Below are 17805 nucleotides of genomic sequence, written 5' to 3' on the forward strand. Positions count from 1 at the left end.
CTTCCTCCGAATCCATGGTGACAGCTGCAGCTCCTTCCTCGGAAAACTGGTAACCGCCTGAGAGGGACAGCCTCGAACCCAGGTAACCGCAGGTCGGCAGCACCGACAGCGGAGTGTCCGTTGGAGATAAACTGTTGGAGGTCACACAGCTGGTCACGGGCGTCTGTTGCTGTCTTCAAGCTGTCGGCGAATGGCGGATCGGGAGCTTCGAACCGAGGGAAAGCGACTGCACAGTAAAAACCCTTCAAGAGTGTTAGGAACCCTGGTGAAAAAAGAGCCAGTGCGTCGAGAGCCCGGGTAAAGGAGGGAAAAAAGAGAAACCACGAGCCGCGGGGGACCCAAGGTAAAAAAACGCGGGCCAATAACGTGTAAGCAGGGGGTACAGGATGCAAGTGGGGGTTTACAGGGCCGTGGACCGGCCTGCAAACCCCATTAGGAGGGTTCGAAACCGATCATGACAGGAACCAGGGTCGCCAGTCCGCCTCTCTTCATCATTAAAATAATCGGTTTTGGAATCTCAAATTGAGGGTTCAGGAAATTCTTTATTGATTTGAGGATGGAATAACCATTGGATTCAGGGGCTATAATGAGGTGGGATTTCTCTTTCTCAAGGAGATAGGGTGAAGAGATTTGAATAACATGAGTGATGAGGGTTTTAATAAAAATAAATTTTTGTGTTAGGTGTTGGTTCTAGATGACACTCATGACGCTCAATTCCCAATATTCTATCATGAAGCACCGCTAGGAAAAATCTTACTTTGTCAAACCACATATATATTCCTCATTCCATACTAAAATCCATGAAATGATCATTGTCCCTCAAATTGATTGCACCATCGCTTTGTTGAATTTTGATTGATGCATGACAGGGTGGAGCATATTTAAATTATCACATGAACATCCCACTATCTCCTCTCTTGAATCTCCATCCTAATGCACTCACATAAGGCATTAATGCTTCCCATCAGTACACTTGTTTGATGGAATGGGGTTGTACTACCCCTTAATCACTTTTGATGTTTTTAGATAGACCCCATCTAGAAGCATGAAACTTCCCAATTGCTGCCATACACCCTGGCTTGTACCTTCTATGTGCACCATCCTATTCACCACGTGTTGGCCTTAGTTAATCACCCCATTTTCCATCGTGTATACTTTTAAAATTGTATAGCATTCTCTTCGCAAAGTGTTAGGGCATGCCTCTACTAAATTCTATGCCTAAAGTATCAAGATTTCGATGACTCCTTCATTAGCTAACTGATTTGTTAAAAAATATCTTTTCATTTTGTATGGCATGGGACAATCACTTGAATTTTCTTTATTAACTCAAAGACCTTCCATAAACTAAATGTAAGGCACTAGTTGATTGTGATCTTATTTGAATTAGAGCCTCATCTGATTCTTTGAAGGACATTCATAAACATGTGGGAATCCGTATTATATTTTATGCTTCATTATTATATGATGCATTGATTATAACAAACAATGATTTATACTTAAGATATGAGTGTTTAATGCTATAGACATGAAGGATAAAGGTGAAAGGCTAATTCTATTACATGTCAAAATAGAATGACAAGAGAAAGCATGCAATATAGTGCAAACATAATAGCAAGAAATAAACAAAACAATATTATAGAGTGAAGATACATGTATTCAATGTCATAGATATGTAAATTCTTGTGGATACTTTTATTAAGTAGTTCTTCACAATATATCTTACAAGTTACTACAAAATAGTATCAGGTTATCTCTACTATGTAATGTTTATTGATAAAAAACATGATGTTATAATCATAGGGATCAAAACACACAAATAAACTAATAATAACAAGTGCCAATATAATGGTGATGTCCCTATTCAGAAGGTCTTACAATAATTGACAAAAGGATATTTGCAAGGTATAAATACATATAGTATAGAGGACCTTCGAATCTTGTCTTGACTAGATGTTGGGAAGTGGTCTCTACGAGCAATATCAAAGCTTATCTGTAGTTGATGGGGTCTCTTCAAACAACATTAGGGTTTTTACATAGTTCCCCCTACCAAGTGTATATGTGGGGGATATGTGGAATATGTTCGCCCTAAAAATTATAAGTGTTGAAGATGGAGTTTCTATACTTGGTGAGGTATGGATTTCTTGAGTTGATGACTATTATTGATGAATTTCCATTGAATTCTTATTCATGTCAAATTGATTTATGTAATTTCTTAACATACTTTAGTCCAAATGCTAAAATTTGTTTAATCTTCATGTCTTGAAACGAAATATTTTTGTAAAAAGTAAAAAACACATAGGTAGTATAAAGAAGTCATTTTCAATTTTAAAGCTTTGTATAATAATTAAACAAATCCATAGTAAATTATATAGTTGTACATTTATTCATATATATATATATATATATATATAGATATATATATATATATATATATATATATATATATATATATGTATGTATGTATGTATGTATGTATACATACATACATACATATATATATATATATGTATATATATATATATATATGTATGTATGTATGTATACATACATACATACATACATACATACATATATATATATATACATATATATATATATGTATGTATGTATGTATACATACATACATATATATATATATATGTATATATATATATATATATGTATGTATGTATGTATACATACATATATATATATATATATATATATATATATATATATATATATGTATGTATGTATGTATGTATGTATACATACATACATACATATATATATATATATATACATATATATATATATATGTATGTATGTATACATACATACATACATATATATATATATACATATATATATATATGTATGTATGTATGTATACATACATACATATATATATATATATGTATATATATATATATATATGTATGTATGTATGTATACATACATACATACATATATATATATATGTATATATATATATATGTATGTATGTATGTATACATACATACATATATATATATATATATATATATATATATACACACACACACATATATATACATATACATATACATATATATAAAGGAAGGAGAAAGTATTAGTTTGAGTTAATATTGACTAGATCATTATTGATTTTATCATTTGTGGTTTATAGGCCCTCAGTATCGTGTAGCCCATGCTATTTGCTCATGGTAGAAAATGTTTTTTTTTTTAATAGAACATGTATCATTTTATATTAAAAAGAACCTTTACATTTTTCAAATTCCTCAGGAGTTTCATTGGCCATTCCCATCCAAAAGAGTTTTTCCCTACACTTAAGAGTTCTTCTAGCGACATACCTAAACTAATATCTACCATACTATACAAAAAAACCACCTAATAACAAAATATACTTGCAAAACATCAACAAAGGTTGTGGAATTATCTTGAGCATGATGACCCAACTTCTGGGGCTATTTTGGTTTTATCATCGGCTTCATCTGACACCTCCAATTCTCGCTTAACTGCTCCTCGACTCTTTTTCCTTGGTTGGTTTGCACTATTCTCCATATCCACCTAGCTTTTCTTTGATCCTTGACTAAGCACAACTTCCAGTCTACTCATTTTGATGTTTAAGACAACTACCTCTGCCTCCATGAATTCCTGAAGCTTTTCAAATTTCTTTTGTAACAACTGACATTTATTGTCCAAAAGTGCTAATCATTTCCTTTTCTTGAACTACAAAATTGTTATGTCGATTCATGAGTTCCAACATGGACTCCACTACCTCTGTCAACTTATCAATTAGTTGGTTCATTCAGCCTTAAGCCTGTTCAAGGGACTATTAGTCTGATGTTATCATTAAGCCCAACTTGCAAAACAATGCCCCTATAATATTGTCTTCAAGATGTTAGCTCAAATCACGTTTTTTCTAAATAAGGACGATAGTCTTGCTACTTTTGAAGTTGAATAAATAAATAGAGCTCCAATCCATAAATGACATTGTTAACTAGTGGTTATTAGGCCTATCAAATCCATGGCACCAAGGGAGTAGTCCACTCCATCAACTTCCTTTAATGCGCTATTGTATCTTGGGTACCTTCTTAATACCACAAGCATTTTAAACTGAAGTCACCCCTTTTCTCTTTGCTTAACTCCATATTCATCTGCCAGTTGTCACTCATGTTGATTTCGTGTAGTAACTTAAGGAAGATTTCATAAAGTCCTTAGAACTCCATTACCCTTTGCCCGTAAAACGTATGCCTCCATTTCAATCTACTTTGAAGCAGGTGAGATTTGATCTGAGTGACATAAATGAGTTTTATTATAGGTGTTCCAACTAATTTTCCGATGACTGAAATCACCATTTTGACATCCGAGGTGCCCTCACTTATTAACAACAATCTTTTTAAAAGACACGGAAAAGGGGTGTAATATATTTGGAAATGGCCCGTCTCCATCACTCCTTATTCCAGCATGGCTGCCTAGTTTGTTAACACATCTACCTCAATGTTCAAATGACAATATATATGGTAGAATTTTACCTCCTCAAATTTCCTCAATTTCATAGAAATCCTTGGCAAAAAGTTGTGGATATTAGTACTTCGATTTTCCTTGATTTTTTGTACCTGTTTTATTACTAGCATTGAATCTAGAAATACCATTAGTCATTGGATTCATTTAGCTATGTCTATTTCAAGTCCTTTCCAAAGAGCTAAATATTTTGCTTGATTATTTGTCATAATGCCTAGTCCCCATGCAAATTGTATCTCTCTTCGATCATTGGGGCAAAGAATTACTCCTCCCAATCCTGCCAACCCAGTAACCTTTGTTGAAAGTTGTTTAGAAAGTAAAAAGTATATATATATATATATATATATATATATATATATACACACACACACACACACAACATTGGATAACTAAAAATTATTTAAAATCAAAGGTTAACTAATTGATGGTTAATGATAAATATAGTCCTGGATTGTCCTTAATCTTGATGTAACCTATATTATTTGCTCATGGTATTAATGAATGATGAAAGCTATTTAGCTAAGCAAAAAGTAATTTAAATATTATAAAAAATCATTATTTTGTATATTACGAAGAATACGCTCTAGAGCGTTGTATGGGGCAGAATAGAAGATGTTATAGTGCTCGTAAATAAGTGTAAACATTTATTTGTCAACTCAATATGGGAGATCATAAAATGAAATATTAGATTAAATAATAATAATAACGGATATTAAAAAACTAGAAAAATCAATTCAATTTGTTATATTATAATTTTGTTTTTAATAATAAAATTACAAACAATTTATATAGGGAAAAATCATAATATACATATCACATTAAAACAAATTTAAATAACAATGATTCATATTTGTAACCGTGATATTTCAAAATAAATAATTAATAAATGTATAATAATTAATAAATTTAATTAATAAAAATTTAATTAAGAATAAAAATATTATAAACAATATATATACATATACATATTGACTAATAAAAGAAATAGTCATTTTTTTAGACACTTTTTTTTTAGGTCATTTTTGCCCAAAATCTAGTAGAGATTTTTAAGAATAATATGTTTGATTTATTTAATTTACAAAGTTTGAGTGCTTCAGGTGTTTTTTAGAGTACTAACCCATTCATGCATTGTGGCTGAGAGTCATACCTTATATATATATATATATATATATATATATATATTTGCAACAATTTGTGTTTAATACAATACAATAAATTATGATTGGCCCCACCTACCACATGATCGACAATGGCAAAAAGTTCATATAATGGATAATTTCGATTTAAATGCATAACCCTCTCCACTGGGTAACGTCACTGAGGGGACGGAGGGGTCTATTATCATGGTTCCGCTCATCCCATCTGACGATGGTCTGCAACCCCCTTAATCTAATGCTTCTTGTTAAATTGTGCCCCCACCCTGGACCTAACACCTTTAGCCTCCACGCTGCATAACCCCATGTATGGCATACATTGCAACAATGTGTATTTAATACAATACAATAAATTATGATTGGCCCCACCTACCACATGATTGACGATGGAAAATATTTCATATAATGGACAATTTCGATTTAAATGCAGAACCCCTCTCCACTGGATAACGCCATTGAGGGGAGGGAGGGGTCCATTATAATGGTTCCACTCATCCCATTTGACAATAGTCTGCAACCCCCTTAATCTGATGCTTCTCGTTAAATTGCGCCCCCAACCCCACCCTTAATTGACATCACAGGAGGGTGGGGTCGACATGCTTGGTTTCAGTCTCCCCGTCCAAGTTCCAACTTCATGCTACTTGTTATCTCTTCGAGACAATTGACGACTCGACAAAACCAGTGCACATGACATCCATGTAACTACTTAGAACTTTAAAATTTTTTGTTATGATGTTATTTTTAAAATGTACCCTGAGATGTTATATTTCTTGTGTAACAAAACCTAACCTTGGAGATGAATATTTATACCATATTGACCTTATATTAACAGTTACATGCTTTAATTAATATGCTAAAAAGAATAATTGAAAGAGGCTAGGGTTTTTAACTTGAGCCTTTAAAATAATTCCTCTAAAACCCTAAGATGAAAATGTGAGTGATTTAGAATGAGAATGGAAGTGTAGAAGTAGTGGAGAGCCTATTAAGGTGTCTTTGAACAAAACTCACACGTATTTTCTATAACTTATCAAAGATACATAAATAATTCTATTATTTGCTCAAATAAACCTGCTACGATCATACTCGTGCTTCATAAAAAGAAAATGAACATGAAATACACATAAGAGAAGCAACACATACTGCAATATACCAATATATTGGAGTCAATCTGATGATTTTTATTATTCTCTCCAAGAAAGCCAAAATGATTACACAAGTGCCCCAAAATTCCATGAACCCCTTCTCAATGGTTCTCATATATTTTAAATATTACATCAAGATCAGTTACAAAGGTAACTGTCAAAACTTCCCTAACAATTTACCTATCTTTTAACTAAACATCTTTTAAAACATTAAAAAATAAAATTTTCTCAATTTTGAGAAATCGTATGACTAGTGGAACATTGACTTTCAAATTTGGTGCTTGGTTCCACTACTTGGACTTCAATGGGTGTAATTAACCTTTCACACTTCTTCTGTAGCACTTCATTTGGGAGCTTACATTGGATCATTTTCTGGAATGCAACTTTTAAATTTGAAAGCTTTGTATAATTTAGCTTTGCAACAAACAATGTCTTCAGCAACCAAAGAAAATGGAAGTCTCTCTATAAATAATTCACCACTATTCTTCCTTTTAATATTGCAATCTTGTCATGTGTTGTATCTTCCCTACTTTTAGTAGCCACAATTTTTTTTCATATAATTCCCAAGAGAGTAAGTTCCCTTGCCGATCCCAATAACTAGGTAAACCAACTCTCATCCTCTGATCAAATTTGGAATCAAACAAAGAAACTGATCTTCGAACTATTTCGAGTTTATTTTCAACATGAATACAAAGTATATTCTTTTCATTCATTTTGCTAAACTCCACGACGACTGCAACTATAACTATACTATACAATGCCCTTAATTCAATTGAAGAATTCTCATTCAGATACTTGATCATCTTCGTATCCTTCAACGCTTCTTTCTGTATCTGTTTCTTGCATGCATCAATGCTCAATTTGGATCCTTTGATCTTGATTTTTTGTTGTGCAATTATACGGATACACTCCCATATAGAGCAAATCTCTTGGATAATATTATCCCAAACAATTTGTCTAGCCTAAATTAAAGAAATATTACCCTTCAATTCGGTTTTCAACTCTTTGATCTTATATTGCGCTTCCTTATGCTTATTGGTAAGTTGATTGTTGTTTTCATTTGTTATATTTAATTGTCTCTCCTTTACATTTAATTATTCTCTTGTTACAACCAAATTGCCTTGAGTTTTCTTTAATTCATCTTTTGAGATCTTGAGCTCTGCCATTACCCTTGTTAGTTTTTTTGAAGGGTTATCTAATTCAGTTGAGACAACAATGGTACAAACATGAATTTTGATTGACTGTTGTAAACTCTGCACCTGTTCCTGTAAAACAACAATTTCTTTGTTCCTGTAACCTAACTCTCTCATCAACAACTCTTTTTTTTTTAACCTGAGCTAACATAAGTGTTTGAGCATGTTTGGTCCCAAGCATTTTTAACTTTTTCTTTAATGACTACATTTCATATTTTTTTATTTTTCACCATGGTTTTGATAGCTTCCCCATATTCTAGATCTACTCCCAATTTAATAATTAGCTTCTTATACGCCTCATTTTGGATATGTAGTGCTCTAGAATTTTCTTTTTCTGGCTTGAGGTAATTTGAAACTTTCTCCAGGAATTTTTCTGCTTTACTAACTGTGAAGGAGCTTTTACTTAGGTCAATGTAGAGAATTTTTCCTTCTTGTCTATGCAAATTAATCTTGTCTAGCAGTGGGATGCCAACTACATTTACACACAAATCCAATGTTTTAAAACCAGGTCCTGAAGGAAGAGGCTGAACAACTAGATGCATTAAGGACAATTTTAATTGATTCCTCTCTAAGTCCATAGAAAAGAGAAGCCTTTTTTGATAAGTTCGATTTGCTTATGCTGCTAACTGAGTTTCCATATTACTTTTCACCTTATAACTCCTTTTTTTAATTTGTTGATAATTGTTCTACAATATATCTACTATGGAGGGAGTCTCTTCAACTGAAAATTTTGTCAAACCAATGGAAATAGAGGAGGAATTTAGGCACTATGGGTTTCCCAATTGCATTTGGAACCCTGGTTAGTTTGAGGATCTCTCTGTTAATTTTATTTGCATCTCTTCTTCATTTTGTCTATGCACTTTTTCTTTCTTTTGCAATTGTGAATCTTCCATCTCAATGTTTACTTATTCAAGGGTGCTTCTATTCAAACTTTTCTCTTTCACTATAGGGTTATCAACACTCATCCCTTGAGGTGTTTGGGTATATTGGTTATTAGACAATATTTCTTGATTTTCCAATTTCTCAAGCTCTAGCTTACGTTCATGAACGTAAGGTGTAGTGCCAACATCAATTCTTTTGTTTGAAATTACATGATAAGGGTCATAATTCCACTTATATCCTTCTTCAAAACCAAGTTCCTTCATCATCTCTTCCACCTAGGCAAGAGATTGTCTAGTATTTACTATAAAAGGCCCAATAATGTTCTCCAACTTGAAAGTATATCTGTTATGCCTAGGAACAAAATGGATTTAGTCTACATTTAGGCTCTGCCTTATGAACTCTAGGGAAAAAATCCTCATTGGTACAAATATTGGCAAATGATATGGTTCTACCTTTGCCTCGTACAACCTGATTTTTGGGTGTTATTCAAATAAAATCCAATCTCCTACACTGGTGTCAACATTGAGTTGCAAGAGTTGTTTTACTTGAGGTAGCATTCTTGGTGCTGGTTGATTGTTTAGAACATAAAACACCACAAACGTGAAAGAGGACGATAATGTGAAAACCCTAGTTATTTTCCTTCTTTATGATGATATGAGTCCAATCCACCATTGACATCATTTGATTGCTTGAATCCTGTATATTCAAACCAAGATGATTAAACTTATTAGCATGTACATATAAGAACATATAAACCAAAACGTAGGGGTATCTGAAATAACCAGAGTTATGGAATTTTTGAAATTGAAAAATAATAGATTAGGCCAACTAAGAAGGAATGTCTAATATAACATTTGTTGCAGCATAAGGCTTAAAACCCCAAGGCTTATTTACTCACCATTCTAGTATCATCTTCTCCTAGAAGAGACAAACATATGGCTAAGAGTTATTGTACAACTTAAAAAAATAGGGTTGTAGGATAGTTCGTTTCTGGTGGAGGAATTTGAGAATTTGGTAGCAAAATGAGTTTGAACAAACTTTCTTTGTCTTGCTTAGAAAGAGCTCTACAGGCAAGAAGCATGAAATTGTCCGTATAACCCTTAGGATTCTCAAACACAGGAAAATTAAAGGCTTTATGAATAAATTCTGGGGTGATCTCAAAAATATTTTTCCTTGTTGAAGACATAATGAAATTTCTTTGTGGGACAAGGGAATAAACCAACCATATTATGAATTCAAGAAAGTTATAGACAACTAGGACAATAATATGATACATGCTTTATTGAACAACTTGAAAGAGGTCATTACAAACATTAAATTGGTCAAGAATGTCTTAACGAGTCTCCATAAGGTCAAAGGGGCAACAAGAATAATATATTTTGGCTTCCCTATCCATAAATGGCATATGAATAGAGGGTACATTAATTACGAGCTTTTTAGTTGATTTCTGGGCTTTTTCCATATTTACAATTTACAAATATGTAAAGGAAGAAGCACAAAGTTACAAATTACTCGGTCATATGGGATGTCGAGAGGTAGAACACTGACGTGGAGCTGATTGTGTACAATCCAGACGGTTATTACCGTAGCTCTGCAAACTGAAGGACAAAGAGAACGCGAGGGGAAGGACCTTTTATCCTTTGTGTATTGAGTGGGAAAAATGAAAAATATTGATGACATGAGTAAGTATGAAAGGATGACATGGAAAATGGGGGTGACACGGAGTAGGGGAAGTAAGGTGCAGTAAGGACGTGGAGTGATTATGTGGCAACAAGCTCACCTGATCTCACTCACTTACATGGATAACATAGGGTCATCCTCTGGCAGGAATGGTTTTGGCGAAAACTACTTACAACATTGCGACACTCCCCTTCGGTGGTTTTGAAAAGGGGGAGGGGTATCACAATTCATAACAACCATTAGATTTGTGATAAATTGATTTATGAAAACCATTCTGCGATGGGTACCCCATTTTAATGTTCGACAAGATGGGACTGTCGCAATCCATCAAATCCACGCCACCTGATAATCAGATGGTGGGACTGTTATGAAGTTGCACTCGATTTATATTTTGATTTTTAGTGGGTGCGAAACCCACTTCTCCATAGTTTGCGACACACTCATTTCTTTTCCCTGTCATGTTAGGCCTCGACATATAATACATTAAAGTTTCATGAAAAGGTATTTTATTCATATATTATTCTTACATTTTTAAAGGCCATACAAAATATCCATTTCTCTTTCTATTTTTTTCTTTTGACCTTTTTTATTTTGTTTTTTTCACCATAACTAAAGAAAAATTTGACTACAACATTGATGATGAATTTGCTCCAATGGACGTTGAATCTAATTAAATGCAGACCTCCCCTCCCCCTGGTTGACATCACTAGGGAGGGTCTGCTTTCATAGTTCCATTCATCCCATCCAACGATAGTCTACAACCCCCTTGATCTAAAACTTCTCGGTAAATTAAAGACCCCTCCTCCCCCTTGCTAATGTCATGGGTGGGGGGGGGGGGAGGTTGGTCTGCGCTTTCGGTTTCGGTCTCCTGGTCCAAGTTTTGACTTGATGTTCTCGACGAATTCGCTTTTGTGGACGTTGAATTTATGTTGCAATATTCTCCCTAAAAACCATAAAACCCATACAAACTACAATTGATTAGTCGACTCAACACTTACTATGGTATTTCAAAAGCATGAGTCACACCCAACCACGACTCAAAACCATTGGCTTTTTTGTAACATAAAATTACTCAGACAAAAAACTTATTACTGAAAAATTGGAGATGTCAGGACCAACAACTGATTTCTCAAACCATGAAAGCTATTAATTTAAGTGCAGATCATCATGCTTGTAAGAATAGCGAGAAGGGTGATCTAGACAAAGATGCAAATACTAAGCGAGGTTAGTCGTAAACTCAACCTTATTGCTGCGTCCATGATGAAAACCCAGAATGTCAATGGCTTCCGTCCTTTCCAAAAGAAAAGTACAAGCATCAAGAAATCAATCCACCGCTTGAAAAATCTCATGAAATCTTCTCATGATCAGCTATCCCTTATTGAGCAGACTAATGTAACTTTAAATGCTGCACTTTACAATGTTAGATCTCAGAGTGTAAACATGCCTATTGGTTCTTGCAAAGACACACCCAGTATGTACCTCTGTTCATTTACATGTACACTGTTGTATATAAATATTCCTATCGAATTATATAGGTTTGCTTATAAACTTATGTTTGTTTATATTTGTGCATTAATGTGTGTGTGTGTGTGTGTGTATAGAGAGAGAGAGAGAGAGAGAGAGATAATTTTATATATTTGTTTGTGAATTTATTTTCATTTACATATAAATATATATAATTTATATTATGTTATGGGAATTTAACTCACACATTATGCTTTTCCTTTAATGCAACGGTTTCGATGGTTACTAATTATACCCCACTATGTTATACATAATCTTGATATGATATTGTTGTTGGAGTATTGATTAGTGAAAAATCACACCTCATTAAGATTATACATTGTGTAGAGTTGATTTAATTCGATGTAGGGATATGCAAGTGTGATTTTAATTTGGACTACATGAGGAACTTTCAATTGCATGTTATTTTGTTTCTGGCTCTCCATACCAACCGACTCACTTCCTTTTTTGTCTAGTAAACCAGAAGTATGTTATATCATTATGAATATATGTTCATATGAATTATACGATTTGTATAGGTCTTTAATGTAGACTAAAATGTTAGCAAATCTGTCACTATAATTCCATTATTTTACTTATATCTGTGTTTTTAATAAAATTAGAATACGAGTCCAGTGTAAATAATATCTACGTATATAAATATATCAACGTTGGCAACGAGTGTTCTTGTTTAGTTAACCTGAGTATATAATATTCAACTCATACGTGAACTATATATATATATAGTTTTCATAAATGAATATTTTGTGGATGAATATTTCATAAAGGTGTTGGTAGGTCCCTACTACATATATATGGACATATTTCTTTTGATAGAGTTATCTTAGAGTTATAAATCACTTCTAGCCAATGGTTTTCAGCCACTGCTGGATGCCACTCATGCTTCTAAAATACCGGAGCCAATGTTGGGCTGACTCATCAGTTGTGGCTTGTATGGGTTTTTATGGTTTTTGTGGGGAATATTGCATCATAGATTCAATGTGCTTGATGGAATTTAGAGCATCAATGTGATTTTGAGGATGGTTATCTTGGACCAACAATCAACAACGCATATGATACGTGTCGATGACAAATGAGATTTGATGACAGAGGGACCCCCTTCCCCACAAAAGTTTTATGAGGGAGGCGAGTCTCTCATTTGGATGCGTGCCAATACCACCTTCACAAAATCAATAACATATATTAATTGAGGTACCGGGGGTGGGGGTATCTCAAACCACAAATGTTTTTTTTGTTGGTACATGAACAAAAAGCCTTATTGAATGCCCCTTATCTCTTATAGATTTTTCTCAGTTGTTCTCACTGAGAGTTTACTTATGTTGGCTGGAGTGCCATTCGAAAGAAGTTACCATTTGGAGAGTTAATACAAAGCCTGTTGGGAATGGTGAACCAAAGTCCACTATGCACAATCCATCCATGAGTCCATCACGCGGTCATGGGCTGATGGTATTGTTAATTCGATGGTCCCCATGGAACCGAGCTTAGAAGGTATTTGCTTAAATCATAAAACATTGAAATAGAAATGTCCATAGGAAATTTTACATAGGATTGATTAAAACTACATAGTGACTATATATAGAATGGTTAAATGTGATATATTTTGGACATGTATGCTAGTTGAATTTATGGCCAAATTTATGTGTGGGTTCGTTCCTTAATAGTGAATATATACCATAATCATGAGTAAGTATTAGTGAGACAAAAACACTCTCGAGTTAACATTATGCAGTATAATGTGGTTATGGAGCTCTTGTCTAAGGATATTTCTCTCAATATTCACAAGATAGACTAGAGCAGCTGGATCCTTAAAATTAAAAGGGAACTTCTCTGATCCATGTTCATTGACCGATCCAAAATAAGGATTGGTATCGATTAGCAAGTATCAACATGGCTATGTACCCATATCTATGGCTTGACCCTAACGAAAGCTAAGTTAGTTTACATCCACTTTCAAATACATATATGTTAAGCTATGTGTGTTTGATTATGAAATTACATTCATTTATATGTGCACTTTAGTGTGCGTCTCTCTCTCTCTCTCTCTATATATATATATATTTATTGAGTTATATATATGTTTATTTATGAACCTATGTTGGCATTTGCTTGTACACTTTTGTATACAAATATACCTATTGAATTATATAGGTTTTCTTGTGAACTTATGTGTGTTTATATTTATTTTTGTTTACATATGAATATATATAAGTTATATTATGTTATGGGAATTTAAATCATGTAATATGCTTTTCTTTTAATGGATTGGTTTCGATGGTAGTTACTAATTATACCTCATTTTGTTGTACTTAATCTTGATATGGTAACATTGTTAGAGTATTGATTGGTAGAAACTCATACCTCATTAAGTTTACACGTTTATGCATAGTTGATTTATCTTCTCTCTCTCTCTCTCTCTCTCTCTTTTGTAGATATATATATATGGAAATTAATTCAATTGATATGCAAGTGTGATTTCAACTTGGATTGCATGAGGAAATTTCAGTTGCATGCTTGCTATTTTGTTATTGACTATTTGTACCCACTGATTCACTTCCTTTTTTGTCCAATAAACTAGAAGTATGTTATATCATTACGAATATATGTTCATATGAATTATATGATTTGCAATCACATAACAAGGAAGGAGGAATCAGGCTTGACATATGTAAAGCCTAAGGTTTCTCATCCCAGGAATCTAGCGGCTGGACATGCCCATTTTCTCAAAAGGGACCACAAAATACATTGTGGCGTTTAAGATGTAGGTTCAAGCCATGCAACCACTCACAAAGTGCTACACAAATTTGAGTGCTCATGTTCCTTCTCATATTTAGGAATAAGGTTGCAAGCTCGAATCTTGACTTGGACAAGTGAAGGTGATAGTCATTTTTCGCATAACTAGTTATATTTATATGTCAAGGAGATAGCCAAAAATAATACAACCATTTGAAAAGAGGCAACCCATTATTGAACATGTGAATCTTATTTGTCTTCGATCATCGACTCAAATCTATGGATTTCCTTATCCATTATTAATTTCTCTCTTTAGATCTATAAATCCATGTACCTTTGGCTTCCAACAAACTAAAACTTTGCATTTTGAATTTCCGTGTCTTCGAATACCTTTTACACCTTATACTGATGGAAATTAAGCATAAATATATATGTATGTCTTTTTTTATTGCGCATCAGGGAATGTTTTGGATTTGATTTGTATATTAGAGATTTGTTGCATTGTGTCTCTGCATCTCAATTTGAATTTGACAGAGGTGTGGTTAAAGATAAAATAATTTAAATGGGAATTGGAGGTTCCAATGACGCCTTTCAGATCAATCCTGGGCATCTCAAAATGCTATACAACAAAGGCAGAGTTGTGCTGGGTTCAAGCATTATAAGGCGACATTCGAATGTTTGAATAAAGCAGGCAAGACCAACCCTAAGCAAAGGGAAATACAAGTGGCACTAGGCCAAGCAAAGACATTGTATGCCCGGAGCCTGAATGGAAAGTATGACATCTTGGAATACTAGCTCGACGGTGGATCTTATCCTTTGATTGTGTATATTTAAAAAATTTAATAAAAAATCCAACATTTAAATGATTCACTAATAATTATTTTCAATGTGAATTTAGATGACTAAGGAGGCAAATGTGTATGACAGTAAAGATGTACAGTCTAGTGAGGAAGCACCTGTACCCGAGGTATTGACTTAGCAGGAAATAACACTAGTAGTGGAAAGCAACGAAAACAATAGTAGATAAGAGCTAGCAATATATGCAAACATCTTCAGTTTCAAGAATGAGAAGAATTTCTAGAACGAGATTTAGAGGATAAATAGAGGATATCTCCACCAACCCAATAGAGGAGTAGATGATCAATTACACTTTTCGATCATATTGTGATATGATTGTGGAAAGATTAGATCATACAATAAGAGTATGTGCTACATGTCGTAAATTGGATTACAATTCAATACACTAATTATATCGAAATATCTAATCATACAGTCCAAGTATTTGTCAATTGCGGTAAATTGGATTACAATTCAACTATATTGAATGAAATAGATGTGGGAAATTGGATTACCATTAAATTTTATTGAATGAAGTTACTGTGGGATAAAGTAAGAGAAGACAACATATTCATTATTACCATGTGGAATAAGATAAAGGGCACAATTGTTGGGGATGATAAATTTCCAACAATATCGTGAGGAAAAAATTCATCAAAGAACACCTATTGACGCAATTATCAATGTTATGCATATATGATTAAAAAGATAGACTATAAAAATTTAAAAAAATGATAAAGATAATGTTTCATATGTAACGCCTCCTCCCACATTTACCCAAATTCACAAGGTCACTAGGGTAAACTTGTGATGAATGTAACTATGACATGACCCGATCTCCAAGTTCCAGTTAAGGAAGTGGGGCCTACAAATTGAACACTTACTGACATCCTCTAGGGACTACAAATCACTCAAGAGCTGAACGACCACCCCAGGTGATCAATCCCTAAGCTAGAACCTTTTTCTCTGACCTAACACCCCAACTACATGCACAACAAGGCAAGAGTGAGATTATGAGACCCCAACCACACACACAACAAGGCTTCAATGTGGTTATGACCCAAATCCTATAGTTCAGTGCCAGTGGTCTAGAGATCTGAGCCACCTTTCTAGGATATCCTCCAGATCACTACCCAAAACTACTTGTAACTTTCTAAAATCATAAAAGAGATGATAACAATGCTAACCATTCAAACTCAAGCAATAACTTGACCTATACATGCCTAATCCACATCAAACATTTCGTCAAAGATATGGTAAACTTGTGAGCTATAGGTCATGAATGCAAATATGATCATAAACTTTTGATTTTCATATAAGAATCATCAAGAAGGCTCCAAGCCCTCTCTAGATAGCTATAATAACACTTGTTAGGCCATGCATTCATCAAACATTAAATCACTGATCAAAACATGTCAAGAGCCATAGATAGAATACATCATATAACCAACATATAACAAAAAAAAACCTTAATAGAAAGCATGTAAAATCAACCATAATGTCAACATGATAACCAGTACAAGTGTTCATAGATCACAATATGAAAATAACTCTTATTAACATATGAAAGTTCCAAGTAAGTCAGGGACTTCCACGTACCACCAGACCATAGATAGGGCTAAACCAAATCTCTCTTTTAGCCATCAACCCCGCGCCATATTCCAATCATGAATGTGGGATCTCATGGGTTAAACCAAAACAAAACCAGACCAGGGCTTCTAGAGGCAAAACCACCTCAACCCTCAACCACATTGATTCCATCTCTACGATCCGGAAATCACTAACATCAACTAGATTGGTCTCTACCCAAGATTTCTAGGGTTGTAGGAACTAGTAATTCAACCCATAGCCTTCCAAGGCTCCAAAGTGTTTTTTCCAACCGCGGCTCCAAGATTTAGTAACTCATCCCATCAAGGGCTCCAGAGCGTTTGACCCAATCTACAACTCTAGGAACTATTAACTCAAACCAAATTGTTCTAGGGTTTCCATAGTGTTTGTTCCATCCTACAACAATAGGTAACTTGAGCACGAATTAGAAAAACAAGTGGGAAAACCACAACACCATTGCTATCTAGGAAATGGAAAGGTAAGGATGAAACCACTGTCAATCTAGGCAAATATCCATGCCAATGACAACACATAACCAAGGAATCACAT

The sequence above is a fragment of the Pinus tabuliformis genome, chromosome 9 (assembly GCF_031772625.1).
Source record: "Pinus tabuliformis cultivar Carrire ecotype Pingquan chromosome 9, CPIR1, whole genome shotgun sequence".
NCBI classification, from domain to species: Eukaryota; Viridiplantae; Streptophyta; class Pinopsida; order Pinales; family Pinaceae; genus Pinus; species Pinus tabuliformis.